The sequence below is a fragment of the Cupressus sempervirens genome, chromosome 11, assembly GCF_028749045.1.
Source record: "Cupressus sempervirens isolate cs-2001-9-10 chromosome 11, ASM2874904v1, whole genome shotgun sequence".
NCBI lineage: Eukaryota > Viridiplantae > Streptophyta > Pinopsida > Cupressales > Cupressaceae > Cupressus > Cupressus sempervirens.
This window is the reverse complement of record NC_143128.1, coordinates 167,933,490-167,947,231: the sequence shown is the minus strand read 5'-3', so window position 1 is coordinate 167,947,231 and position 13,742 is coordinate 167,933,490.

The window sequence follows — 13,742 nt, the reverse complement described above, 5'->3', positions numbered from 1 at the left end:
ATTAGAGACATTGATGGGGCATATTTCTTCTATAGAATCAACTATAGTAGCAAGATAATCTAAGTCTACATGTAAATTATTATTAGATATATTTTGTCTCTCTCACTAAATTCACCTTGTATTGAAAAGTTGCAAGAGCACATACATAGATTATGTCACGAGATATACACCTCATATCGAAAACAAGTATCACTTTCACTTGTCACCCATGCTATACGATCATCAAGATCATCGAATGTAACATTCTCATCTAGAATTTGCAATGCTCTAACCGAAGATGTGTTTTTAATATTCTCAATTTTGAAGTTCCTATAGAAACCATGTCTTTTTCTTATTTGTACCCACCAATAATAGACATAAACATTTATTGTTATAACACCCAATCAACACAATGGTTTATAACACACTCAACAACTTTAGGAATCTTATATTTAGGTGTGAGTGGTATGACTCTATGGCTCCATTTGTTTCTTTACCTACATGCTTGAGTGTATGGAAACATCTAGCCCACATACTCAATCTTTCAGACCATCGACTCTTGAAATATTCAATGAAAGAGGGTTGTGTATCTTTAAATTTTTTGATAAACATGTGAACATCATTCCTTGTTGAATTTTCATTTACTAAACGATGCATGATATATCCTACCTATCAAAAGAAAGAAATAATTTAGAACTTGATGCAACTTGAGGCCTAAAAAGACATGAAAAATAGATAACAGGTATAGTTCATAACAGAGACAAGAAGTGAAATTATTGTTATAGAACTGAGAAAGACTAAAGTAAGAAAGGTTTGTCATAAAAGATATAATTAAAGATATTGTGAGATCTGGACCTAATGGATGAATTGCAACCTCTGACATTGAGAGTGAAACATGTATTATAACAATATATGCTCTATCTATTAGTGTTGTGGCTAAACCTAAACCAACCCATGTTTTTATTGCTGCTATTAAACTTGTGGCTACTCATAAAATGATTGTCTTGCTAAGAATCATAGTGCCTTTTACCACAATATAGGTGGTTGTAGCAAAAATTAAGGTAGAGGGCCTTTTAGTTCTTACATTCCAGGTTGGATACCTTATTACCATAGATGCTCTAGATGCTCTTTACAAAAGAGATCAACTCCAAGGGGATGACCATGACTTCTCTACTAGCAAAGGCAACTACACTTGCTTTAGTACAACATCCAATTGTCAACTCAAGTTGCACGAATGCTAAAAGTTTGACGTATAATAGTAGCATAAATATTGCAGTTGAAATTACAATAGATGGAGGACTTATAACACTTAGTGTGAAAATTAAAAAAGAGGTGAATGTAATTGCAGACCACAAAATAATATATGGTGCTGATTTGGCAGCCTTCTTGCAAATATTTGCGAAAGTTGTTCAAAACCTAGATGCACTTACATTTGTAAGGGTAATATATGAATTGTGATGTCTTCTCTATGTATGTGCCATATTTTGGGGATACTTCTCACCATTAAAGATTTTGATGTGCTCATAGTGCGCTAGAAAAAGATAGCACGAAATCTACAACATATGGAGAGAGTAATTGTTTTGGAATTTTTTTGTTTTTGTAGAAGCTTCATTTTTGTGACTGAAATTTGTCTCTTTAGAAAAGTACTATGAAACTTTGTAACTTTTGGTAAATGATATAACGGTGGATATAATAGCTTAAATCTACCTTGTAGCTGTCATTATGGTCAACATTACCTATATTCTACAATTTAATGAAACAAGCCCAGTTTGATCTAAAAGTAATAATAATAAAGTAACAAGAAAACAAAATAGACATAGTGACAATAATATAAATATGGTTATTATGTCAAAATACTAGTCATATGTTATTAAAAGACAACCACATATTGACAAAGGGTAGTCATATATTAAATGGAGAATCATTAAATCTCAAGTAAGTTGAGATTATTGTTATATTATCAACATAGTGGCATGGATAGAACAATTATGCAAAAGAGATACATGATAATGTCTCAAAATAATTATATGCACTTTGCATATTCATAGTATAATGTTGAAATATAGTATTTACATAAAAATAAGGTTTTGATGAACACTTGATAGCTTTGATCTCAGCACCTGCATCATCCACCATGAATGTGTTTAATCTCCAATAAATATTCTTTGAGTGAACCTATTGGAGAAGTATACACATCCAATATAAAATATCATATGCACAAGATCTTGACATAATAACCCATGCCACAGGCAACCCCATATGCTTCGAATCAAACACAAGGATTGTATATAATTGAAACTATCATAAGACATGGGGTATGATATATCAATACTATATTTTAATTAAGTGTACAAAAGTTAAATTCAGCTCTATAATGAACTAACAATAACATACCTTCATTGCATTCGTACCAATTGTCGAGTCCATTGCCAATATGTTATTATGGCCATAATGGAGCATCCAATCAAGTTGCTCTGGTAATTGAATTCCCAAAACAAATGGGATATGGTCGTCTCCATCAACAATAGCGGAACTATATTGCTGATATGCAAACCACTTATCTAGATTTTCCAAAACCCATTGTTGCACTAAATGGGCATCATTACTATCTAACACATATATTAATGTCTTAATTTTACAATCAATATTTGCAATATCATCTATGGTAAGGAAATCACCCCACATGTTTGACCCTCAAATATGGTCATCTTTTCATGCACCATTTGTTTATGTTTTATGCACCACATCTGTTGGCATGCCAAGTAATAGTAATGACTCCACCCATTGATGAAGTTGTTTGCTAATATATGATGCAAAAAAGGACCTTGTTCCTAAAAAATCATTATTTATTTGACCATGACAATATTTTTCTTCACTATCCACATGTTCAACCTAGTGATACCATATTAACACATGGTTTGGCTTACAAAGTATGATTTGAGTGTTGAAATGATAGGTGCAACCACATTGTGTATGTTTATGACCAAGTCTACTATCCTTCCCCATTTTAGGCACTAAAGAAGGATCAAGAGGCACTGCATTTTTTCCCCTATAGTCATTTGGTCCATATGCACACCAGTACCTATTAAATTCAATAAGAACATTCAAACTTTTAAGTATAGTTAACCAATCATTAGAGACATTATTTTCAATTCATTGTTATGAGTATAAACATTTTTAGTAACTAATGCATTATCCTTATTCATACATTTTATATTCTTAAATGCTATTAATTCTATTTTTTGTTTCAAAATTAAGAGAATTCTTCTTTTTATGAGTTTTGCGAAAGAAGGTTGGGTATGACTCCCTTGAGTTTTCTCCCTCAATAAAATAATTCAATCTATTGGCCTCAATCCAAGTTGAAAATAATTCAGAGCCTTTATAGACATACTCTCCCATGAAAGGTCTTTGTATGAAAACTTTCCATGAGGGGGTAGTTGAATGACTTCATCCATGATGCGAGACCAATTGACATCCATCTAATCAAAAAAAATGTTAGAATTAGAAATGGAAATGTCCACACGTGATATAATACACTTAGTAGTCCAAATAATTACATGTTAGCATTAATAGAAATATGGCTAATAGAATAAATAATAAATTATTAAGTGAGTGAGTGTGTGCACGCCTGCGTGCGCGTGCACAGACATATATGAAATAATTTATTGAGCACATTATTTATAAATTTTTATACATATATCAAATAATTCATCCAAAATTAGGACTTGGAAGATGATCAAGCCCTAGTTCACTAGTCCTAACAAACATATAGCTACATTTTAAATAGGAACACATACCATAAGAAGGGGGATAAGGAAAATGCTAGTTTGCATGTTGCAAGACACTAATAAAATTTCCATGTCAAACTTTGACTCTACATTGAAAATTATTGCACTAAAGAACCCCATAATCCTTACCAAAATAATTTGGAACTAATACTTGTTAAAGTAACTAGAATGTACCTATCAGACTGCTCTATTATTATAGGAACCAAACTCCCAACTATTGTCATAATAATACTACAAAAATGAGATAACAATTTAAGAAAAATAGTTACAACACATTACAATGCATGCACACAATCAACAAAACATGAAGAGCTCTAAGAAAAAGATACATTGAAGAGTAGAGGGTGTGGGTTGGCTATTAATCCTACAACATTTAGTTCTACCAAGACAATTGTTGAATTGGACACTCAACAAAGAGTGATAAAAATTTGTTCAAATAGTTATTGAATTCAAAAATGACCATTGAGTACTTACTATTTTTCATATTTTGAAGAAATAAAATTATCATAAGCGATATATCATATGACATGCCTCAGTTCAAAAGACAAAAAAGTGGATCATCAATTTTAGTAGTGTTTTGTATTTTCTTTGTGTATATTGTGATAGTTTGATTTTCTATGCTTACATTTTTATAATTATTATAATTGCACAAGCATAACAAAACCATACTAAAATCAAGAAAATTGACAAAACCTCAATATTACCCACGTCTATTAAATTGCCAACTTTATGACTTGATGAGTAGTAAAAACAAGTAAATTTATCTAGCACTTATTATAACGTCAAAAATTAATAAATAAAAATCTCATAGCTCTATTGAAACTCATAACTAGTAAGCACATGATACATAAACTAAAGGTTTCAAATGCACTTTCATAAAATATAATCAAAGGAAATGGATTATTATGATGTGTACCTTGAAATAATTGAGTTGAACTCAAAACCACAATCTAGAATTTTTCATTAGCATGTATGAAAAAAGTACTTGTCCCCACATTAAAAATATTATTGCATCATGTGCAGGTTACCATTGAAATAAATAAACACCTGATTCAAACACGATAACACTAATTCTTAAATATATCACAACAAAAATACATAAAAATTTATCAAATGTTTTTTTACTGCACTAAAATAATTCAACATACAATTAGTAGTTGCACTCTAACAAAAAATTGATACCTAACAGCCGATGAGCTATCACTATTCTCAAAACATGCAAAGAAATTTTGAGGATGAAAATACTCACATCATTCATTGTCAAGAGACCTAAGCACTTCTCCAATTATTTGGCCAACACTCTACCGAGATTTCAAATCATCTTCAATTTTGTCAAATTCTTTTGCATTCCTTAAAGCCTCACAAACTGTATTTTATAATTTTTATTAAGATTTTTAGATAAAAAATATTTGAAAAAATTGTTCTAAACTAATATTTCAAGCTAAAAGCAAATCATTTGAGCAACAGAATATTGGTTATCATATAAAGTAAAGATATTGAACCAAGATTACTTATTTATTCTAGAAATCTTTCAAAATTTTAGTATTATAGTATGGATGGCATGGAAGATACAATATATGCCAATCAATCAACTTAAAGAAGGAATGCAAAAAGAATATTATAACATTTTTTGACAAGGTTCCCAAAATTTTCTTGAAAAATAATTTAACATTTAATATTTGACTCCAATTTTGACAATAAATTTTCCCAAATATATTTGTCAATATATCACAATAATTGTTTTTCCCTATAGATATCAAAAACATGTTTTATTATTATTCTACCTAAAACTTTCATAAATGGGTTCCAGTTGTAAACCTTGAACAATATAGATTACTATTTAGATTTCCTATTTTCATTACTATATAGCAGTTTGATCCGTTGCCTAGGGACATTATGATTATTGTTGTTGTTAATTCAAAAATGATTATGGTTATCTACATCTATAAATACAATTGGTGTATTTTGGTTTGAAGATTGGCTTTCTTTGTTTTGAAAACCTTGTGAATAGGGAATGCAACTCACATTCTTTAGTTTGAAAACCTTGAGAATGGTGAACATATGATGAGTGATTCAATTAGTAGTGGCAGCAAGTGGATTGAGGACTTTCTCTTTAAGATTTATCTTGACTTGCTTGTTACTTTATTTTCTTATTCATTAAAGAAAATTGGAAGTTCACTAGAGAAAAACACTCATTTTCATACATTATTATTATTATTTTTTAGTAACAAGTCTTATAGATTTGAGGAGTTATGTTGTCCCTTGCTTGTGTAAGAGCACCAAGATATGGAAAAGAAAAGGTCTTGATACATTACAAGAGAGCATGATGAAGCACAAGAATGATTCCACAAATAAGGAAGCTGAACGTGACCTATATGGTATTTAAACATTGTAACTTGACAATTAGAGCCACAAAAATGTATTGAAAATGCAATGAAATGCAAAACATGTAATGTTGCCAATATAGGAAAGATGTGCCTAAAAGGGTGAGCATGAAGAATTAAGGGTTTAGTAATTAAAATAGGTTGATAAGGTCATCACAATACCCTTTTAATGTTATTAGATCAAATACAAGTGGAAAAAGATGTAAAGTTGCTAAAGTTGTCAACTTGTGGTCAATTTGGCAACACAAACTAAACATGCAATTAATTTTAGTTAGTTGAAATAGATTATTTGGAGGCTATGGTCAGTTTTAGAAGTCCAAAGGAGTCTATTTAGACTTGTGAGGCATGAGACATTGAAGAAAGCCATTGAAGTGAGATTGGTATATTAATAAAGCATGGGTTTCTACAGATTTGTGTGTTTTTATGCATGGTGACAGTGTATAATAGAGGTATTTTTTAATAGTTTCTTGTTTACTTCTTGAAGTTTAATTGATTGATCATTTTATTTCATATAATACCCTACCTTTTTATAATTAAAGCACTTAAATTGGTTAAGTATCGAGTGAGATATTGGAATTTTGAAGAATAATTGTGAAAATGAGGGCTATCAAGTGAGACCCCCACACACTTGATCCAAAAGCCTTGAAGGAATATGGTGAGTTGTGCACAAGAAATGACATTTTATTATAAAGTGTGCCTAATACAAGTTTGGATGAGAAAGAACATGTGCTAGATCAATTGGTAGTACTTGTAGAGAATGTGAATGCACTTGATGTGGATGCACAAGAAAAGTTTATGGAGAGAGGTGAAAAGAAATCAACACACAATGTAATGGAAAGGTTGGACAGTCTATTGCTATCCAACAAGTGAAACTATCATCATTGGTCACCAACTTAGAGGAACTTACCAAGGTAACCATTACTTTATTCCAAAAATTGTGCAATATTTTATTCTTTACCGAGGACATAAAGGAAAAGTTGAGGAAGATTGAAGAATATTTAAAGAATAGTAATTTGATAAGTTGATAGTAATTTGTGTACAAACTTTTCAATTTTTGTATTTTAATTTTTGGTGTCATTGTCAAAAAAGGGGAAGACCTATATATATATATATATATATATATATATATATATATATATATATATATATATATATATATATATATATATATATATATATATCCTGATATGCATAAAAGATATAAGGATTTCAAATAAGGTTTTACAAAACACAATGTAAATTGAGGATGAGTACATATTTAGGGGAACCCATGAAAATTTTCACTATGTTATTTTTAAGTATACATACTAAAGTTTTTGTCACTAATACCAAAAGGGAAGAATGAGACCTGCTATAAGAATGAATGCATTGTCATTAGTGCAAAAAGTATGGTTGATGAATATTAAAGAGATTGGTCAATGAACATAGTTAGTGAGCCACAATATAGTGATCGAGCACAAGAAGACACCAAGTGAAGTATGATCATGTACTGTTGTTACTGAGTTTTATAGAAACTAAAAAGATATGTATTAACTGAGTGAAGGTTTGACCAAACACACAACATATGTTAATTGAGCCATGCTATTACCAAATATCAACATCCTTATTGAGTAGGAATATGGAGTTTACCAAGCTACACTTAAATGACCTAAAAGTTTGAGAATTCATTGAATTCAATGCATTTGTATTCTATTGAGTGAGAAAATATGTTTTCAAAATCACGGAGAAGATTTCAAAAGATTTATTAGGAAGAGAAATTTGACTATTCGTGATCCCAAGGAAGAATTCAAGCTAATGAAATAAAAGGAAGGTAAATGAGATATTAATGATGAATTTAAATCATAGATCTTGATCATATGCAAAATCTAGAAGTTTTCATAACCCTAAATAGGTCATATATCAAAGAGGAATTTTTTTCTTTATAAATGCATATCTATATCCATATCCATATCAGATCAAGAGATGTTGTTAGTTGAGATGTTGATAGGATTATATTGATGGAATGAAAAAGTGAAGAATCTATTACAGAGTAGAATCATCGAGCAACAAAAAAGGAAGGAGTTGTTATTTATCACAGGATGTGATATATTGCTAATGAGAATAAAGGAGATTTGAATAAGGAAAATTAAGTTTCATTTTGTCAAATCAATTAATAATCACTTTCTTACCATTGTAGTAGTAAAATCCTTTAACAAGATAGACCTAACAGTCTTTATTGTAAAGCTTTTAACCAAGTTCACATTTTATGAATGTTGCAAAAATCCTTGAGAAAGATGGATTTTGATATATCCTAGTATATTAATCCTAACAAAGTAAGTCACCAACATGACACCATTGTATGCCCTTATAGGAAAACCTCTTGATAGAATAGTGAAGGATTTTTGGGTGTCATTCCCATTGTAGTTGTTATCTCTAAAAGTTGCACCCTGACTGTGTCCTAAAACTCAATCACTCTAAGAAACATGGAAACACTCCTGGGTAGTGGGTATACCAGAAATAGGAGTGAATCTCCAAGTTCTAGGCCGGTTCCCATTGGATAATCACCTAAGCCCTTGTAACTTAAAATGAACTGAACTTGATAGGAAAAGGGAGAAAGATGCAGAAAGAAACCTCAAATTGAAACTAGTTAAAAGGTGATACACCAAAAAGTTATGAATACTAAGGATATGACTGTTAACAAAATAGTTAAGCTCCCCTTGTTGACCTACACTTAGATCCTATACTAGTTTGCATTAATACTTCATAATAAGGTCCTAATAATTAGAGTTAAGGAAAACATAAAAACATTCACATAACAGTCCCAAAACGGAAGAATGCAAATTAAAACCTACAAACAAAAGTACAAACTACAACTAGGTGACAACTAAGATAGAATGATAAGGAATCCTAAAACTCACATAACATTTTATCAATCAAATATTAGTCACACACAGTAACAGAAAGGATTAAGGTTGGATATCCTAAGTCAGAAACTATCACTAAATAACTTAGTACATATATCAAGTATCTCAGAACTGAATCACAAAAAATGCAAAAAATACCAAGGACACAAGAATTTGTCACAAAAATCTCCTTTGCATAATCAAAATTTTGGAACTCCCTCAAAATGAGCCCAAAGCTCAATGCTTATGCATTTTATAGCCAAATTGCATCATAAATGCAAAACACCCACTCCTTGGGCGAGCTCAGTCAAAAAGGCACTTTTTGATCCCATAAAAAGACTTCAAAAAGGTGTACAAATGGTCCAAAAGTCATGGCCTGATAATATCATCATAAATGCCCCTTATAAATGCAATCTTATCCCCAAAAACACCTCCAAAAGTCTCTAAAATGTAATAACTCTCCTCAACTAAATTAGCCCCTACTCTTCTAAATGGCCATCCCTGCTTCTAATGGATCAACTAGGTCAACAAGTGGTAGTACCTCTGCTATTGTCTCTCCTACTACCGAATCTTCTATTGTTTCTATAGGCAATAGGTTCCCGGTAGAGTGATCAATGGCTAGAACCAATTTAGAAGCTTGCAAAAGAATCTACAACTTGCTTCCATTCATCACTTAAAAAATATATCTATTAATTTAAAAATATAAAAATAGATATTTATTTTCAATTTATTTAAATATTTTTTGAGAAATTATATTACCTTATAATAAGTATTAAACATATTAATTGTTATGTAAGTGATAATTAAATCACTTAATAATGTTAATGTTTTTAATATTTTTATTATAAAATAAATGTATTAATAATAAATACACAAACCCTATTGATATTATAAAAAATGATTTTTTTCAAATCGAATTAATAACATTAATATAGTTTATATATATATATATATATATATATATATATATATGTATGTATGTATGTATATATATATTAATATAGTTTATATATATATATATACATACATATATATATATACATATATATATATATACATGTATATATATATATACATATATATATATATATACATGTATATATATATATATATATACATGTATATATATATATATACATGTATATACATATATATATATATACATGTATACATATATATATGTATACATGTATACATATATATATGTATACATATATACATATATATATATACATACATGTATATATGTATGTATGTATATATAAATACATACATATATACATGTATATACATGTATATATGTATGTATTTATATATACATACATACATATATACATGTATGTATATATATATATGTATATATGTATACATATATATATATATACATGTATATATATATATATAATTTTAAACAATTTTTTAAAAATATTTAAATACATCATAAATAATAAATATGTTTATATTATTTAAAAATAATAAACATTTTAAGTTTTAAATAAAATATTAATAAAGTGATTTATAAAATATCACTTTGATTAATATTGACTTACATTTAAATTGGAGAACTTTAAGTTTGGATATCATAGACTTTGAAAAAAAAATTCAAAAAATTTAAAACATCCCTTGGGAGACTTTATGAAGTGAAATGTTTTAATTAAAAGTTAAAGTCTTTCCCTCTCACTTTCTCATTCATGTGAAGAGTGAAGAGATATTAGGGAAAAAGAAACCTAAAATCTTCATTCTTTCACTTCATCTGCCCTAAGGATGAGCTCCAGCCATAAGGAAGAAGAAGAGGGTTTGGAGGAGATAAAAGAATGGAGATCTCTGTGCTTTTCATGGCTCGATTTCTCTTTTGCTGGTCATTTTTTATAGTTGGGAATTTTATGAGATAGAAGGTAGATTTATTGCTTGTTTGGAGCTGAGTGTATACTTCATTCATGTTTTGACATTTTTGCTACTCTCCTTATTGAGCCACCATTTTTGGAGCAAAATAAAGAGATTTTTGAAGGTTTGAAAAAAACTTGTTGCACTTTCTTGTCTGTATTTTTTTTTGGGCAGTTTTCTCCTCTCATTTGCATCATTTTTGGCTACTGTAAAAGAAAAAAATCTGGGCACTTCTATGTATTTGCATCTTCATATTATTTTGATTTGTAACCATTAGATGGAAACAAGGATTTTGATGACACTTTGAAGCCATGTGTAGCTCAAAAACCAGAGCTTTCTGGGCTTGAAACATCAAGTTTAAATCTGCAATTTTGACTGAAGATAATCATGGTATGCAACAATATTGTTTGGTATCTTTTCATGTCTTTTGATGTTTACTCTTTTTTACAAAAATTGAGATTTATTGCATTAAAAAAGAAGAAAATGTAGCTTTCCTCTTATTCCCTTTTATGCACAAAAATCTAATGTATTTTTCATGGCTTCTACTAGATATCTTGAAATGACTGCTTTCGTTTTTTGCTATTTTTTAAAAAACACATATTCCATGGGAAAACAAATATTTGCCACAATCTGAAAATTACACTTAGTCCCTTGAGGAACTTTTACTTTTTTCAAAATCTCTTGCTTAGATTTGAGCTTCTGGATGCACGAACCTATTCTTATAGTTTTGAAAATGAAAAGATAAAACTTTTCATGGCCATATTCACTTATGAAAAGATATTAAAAATGTCTCCTTGAGATTTTTTATGATTTTTCAGTCTTAGAGACATGAAAATTTTGGCATTATCTTTACTATGCTTTGCTGATGACACTCGCATTTTTCGCACAAAAGAAATATTTTAGGAAAGCAAACTAATTTCCTTTCTATATGTTTGTTGAAAGCTCTCGTGGCTTTTGTTCTTTATATTTTTTTGCAAAATTTGTTTATTTCTCTTGATCAGTTTTCTAGATTCCATTTCTAACAGGTACATCAGGCTCAATAAGCCTTGTGGGAGCCTATAGTTATATTCATGTATTCGTTAGAAATAGGACATTGCACAAGAAACAAACATGTTAGTAGTAAAATACTTTGGATCTGATTATTTGCCTTAACTTTTATTGATAGATGTATTTGATTTATAAAATTGTACAGCATAAGAGTAACATGGATGTTTTATGTATGAGATGAGATGCTCCATCATTTCTTAGATCCAATGGATCTAACGCTTTTTCCTTTGTGAATGCAGGACTTGGAGATTCAAAAGAGATGCAGTTTGGGGCAGCGGACAAATGGAAATAGACAAATGCAAAACAACTAGTCATTACAAGAAATGACTGGTGCCCTATGACCCTATTTACCATATGTTTCTTTCTTTCATGCTATGCATTTTGATAGAATAAGAATGTGTATCAACAAACTTTAGGGTTACTCTCATAGTCACTTGTGTGAGAGAATTTACTTTCAACACTACATTTCATTTCATCATGAAAATATCAATTGTATCTATTTTTTGATTGATGAAACAAGGACATTCTTGTATGAAATGAATAGCATTTATGCACTTTTTTATCTTCATACTTAAATTTTACATGTGTGCAAAATTTTAGTACGATTTTGGTGACATCTACTATATGTCTTCCTACTAGACATCAAAAAAAAATAGTAGCTTTAAACAGTCCATTGGGCTAGGAGTTAATTCAAGTATAAGGGAATGATTAATTTCTTCATTGAGCTCAATGTGATCTACATTACTTTTAATGATGAGGAAGGAATTCTTCATCATTAGGAGTTATGTGCATGACATTGTCCTAAAAGTAATGATTGTGTATTCTTACATAGATGAAACACAAAATATGGTATAGATAGGCAAAAATAGAGTAGTGTTGGATGTGTGTAGGTGTCATAGCAAGGTATTCATGTTTGGATGTACACATTTGGACTTGTACATGGACTACATAATGACTATCAGATTTGAGGATATTATTTCATCTGCATATGTGTAAGCATGTGTAGGTGGTTATGCATTTGCATGTGTGCAACATTACCTTGCTTTGCCTAGCTCTTAGGAAACTTGGAAACTCTTTATTGAAAGTAGGAAACACTAAAATCGAAGCAAGCTTGTGCTAGAACAACACTTAGGGAACACAAAACACAAACTAGTGCAACGACACTTATTGGAAACATGAAACCTAACCTATTTATATACAAGATGAGACTAATAGATCATACCTCAAAGCAAGGCTTGAGGTGTATCTCATTTACCAAGATAGGTAGAACATCTCCATTCATCGTTGAAAGCCAAAACACATTGTGTTCTTTGCACTCTATGATGATGAATGGACCAATCTAGAAGGTATCAAATTTGGAATGTTTACCTGGCCTACTCTTGAGTTCATCCCACTTGAGTACTAGATCTCCAACTTTGAAAAATCTTGACTTTTCCTTCTTATCAAAGACCTTCTTAGTTTGCAATTTTTGGTACTCCATAGTTTGCATCGCTTTGTTTCTAATTTCTTCCAACTCCAAAAGTTAGGCATACCTTACTGTCATAGGATCACTTAGTTCAAATTGGACTAGTTGGCTAGCAAGATCTAATACTGGCAGCTCGGTAGATATTGGTAGTCGTGCTTCTCTCCCATAATACAATTTTCAATTTTGAATGCCAATCTTGTTGATTATCTTGCAAGGTTCTTTTAATGATCCTTATCAAATTTTTATTGGTGGATTCCACGAACCCATTCCCTTGAGGATAGTAATTGGAAGAAGTGTTAAGGTAAATACCATT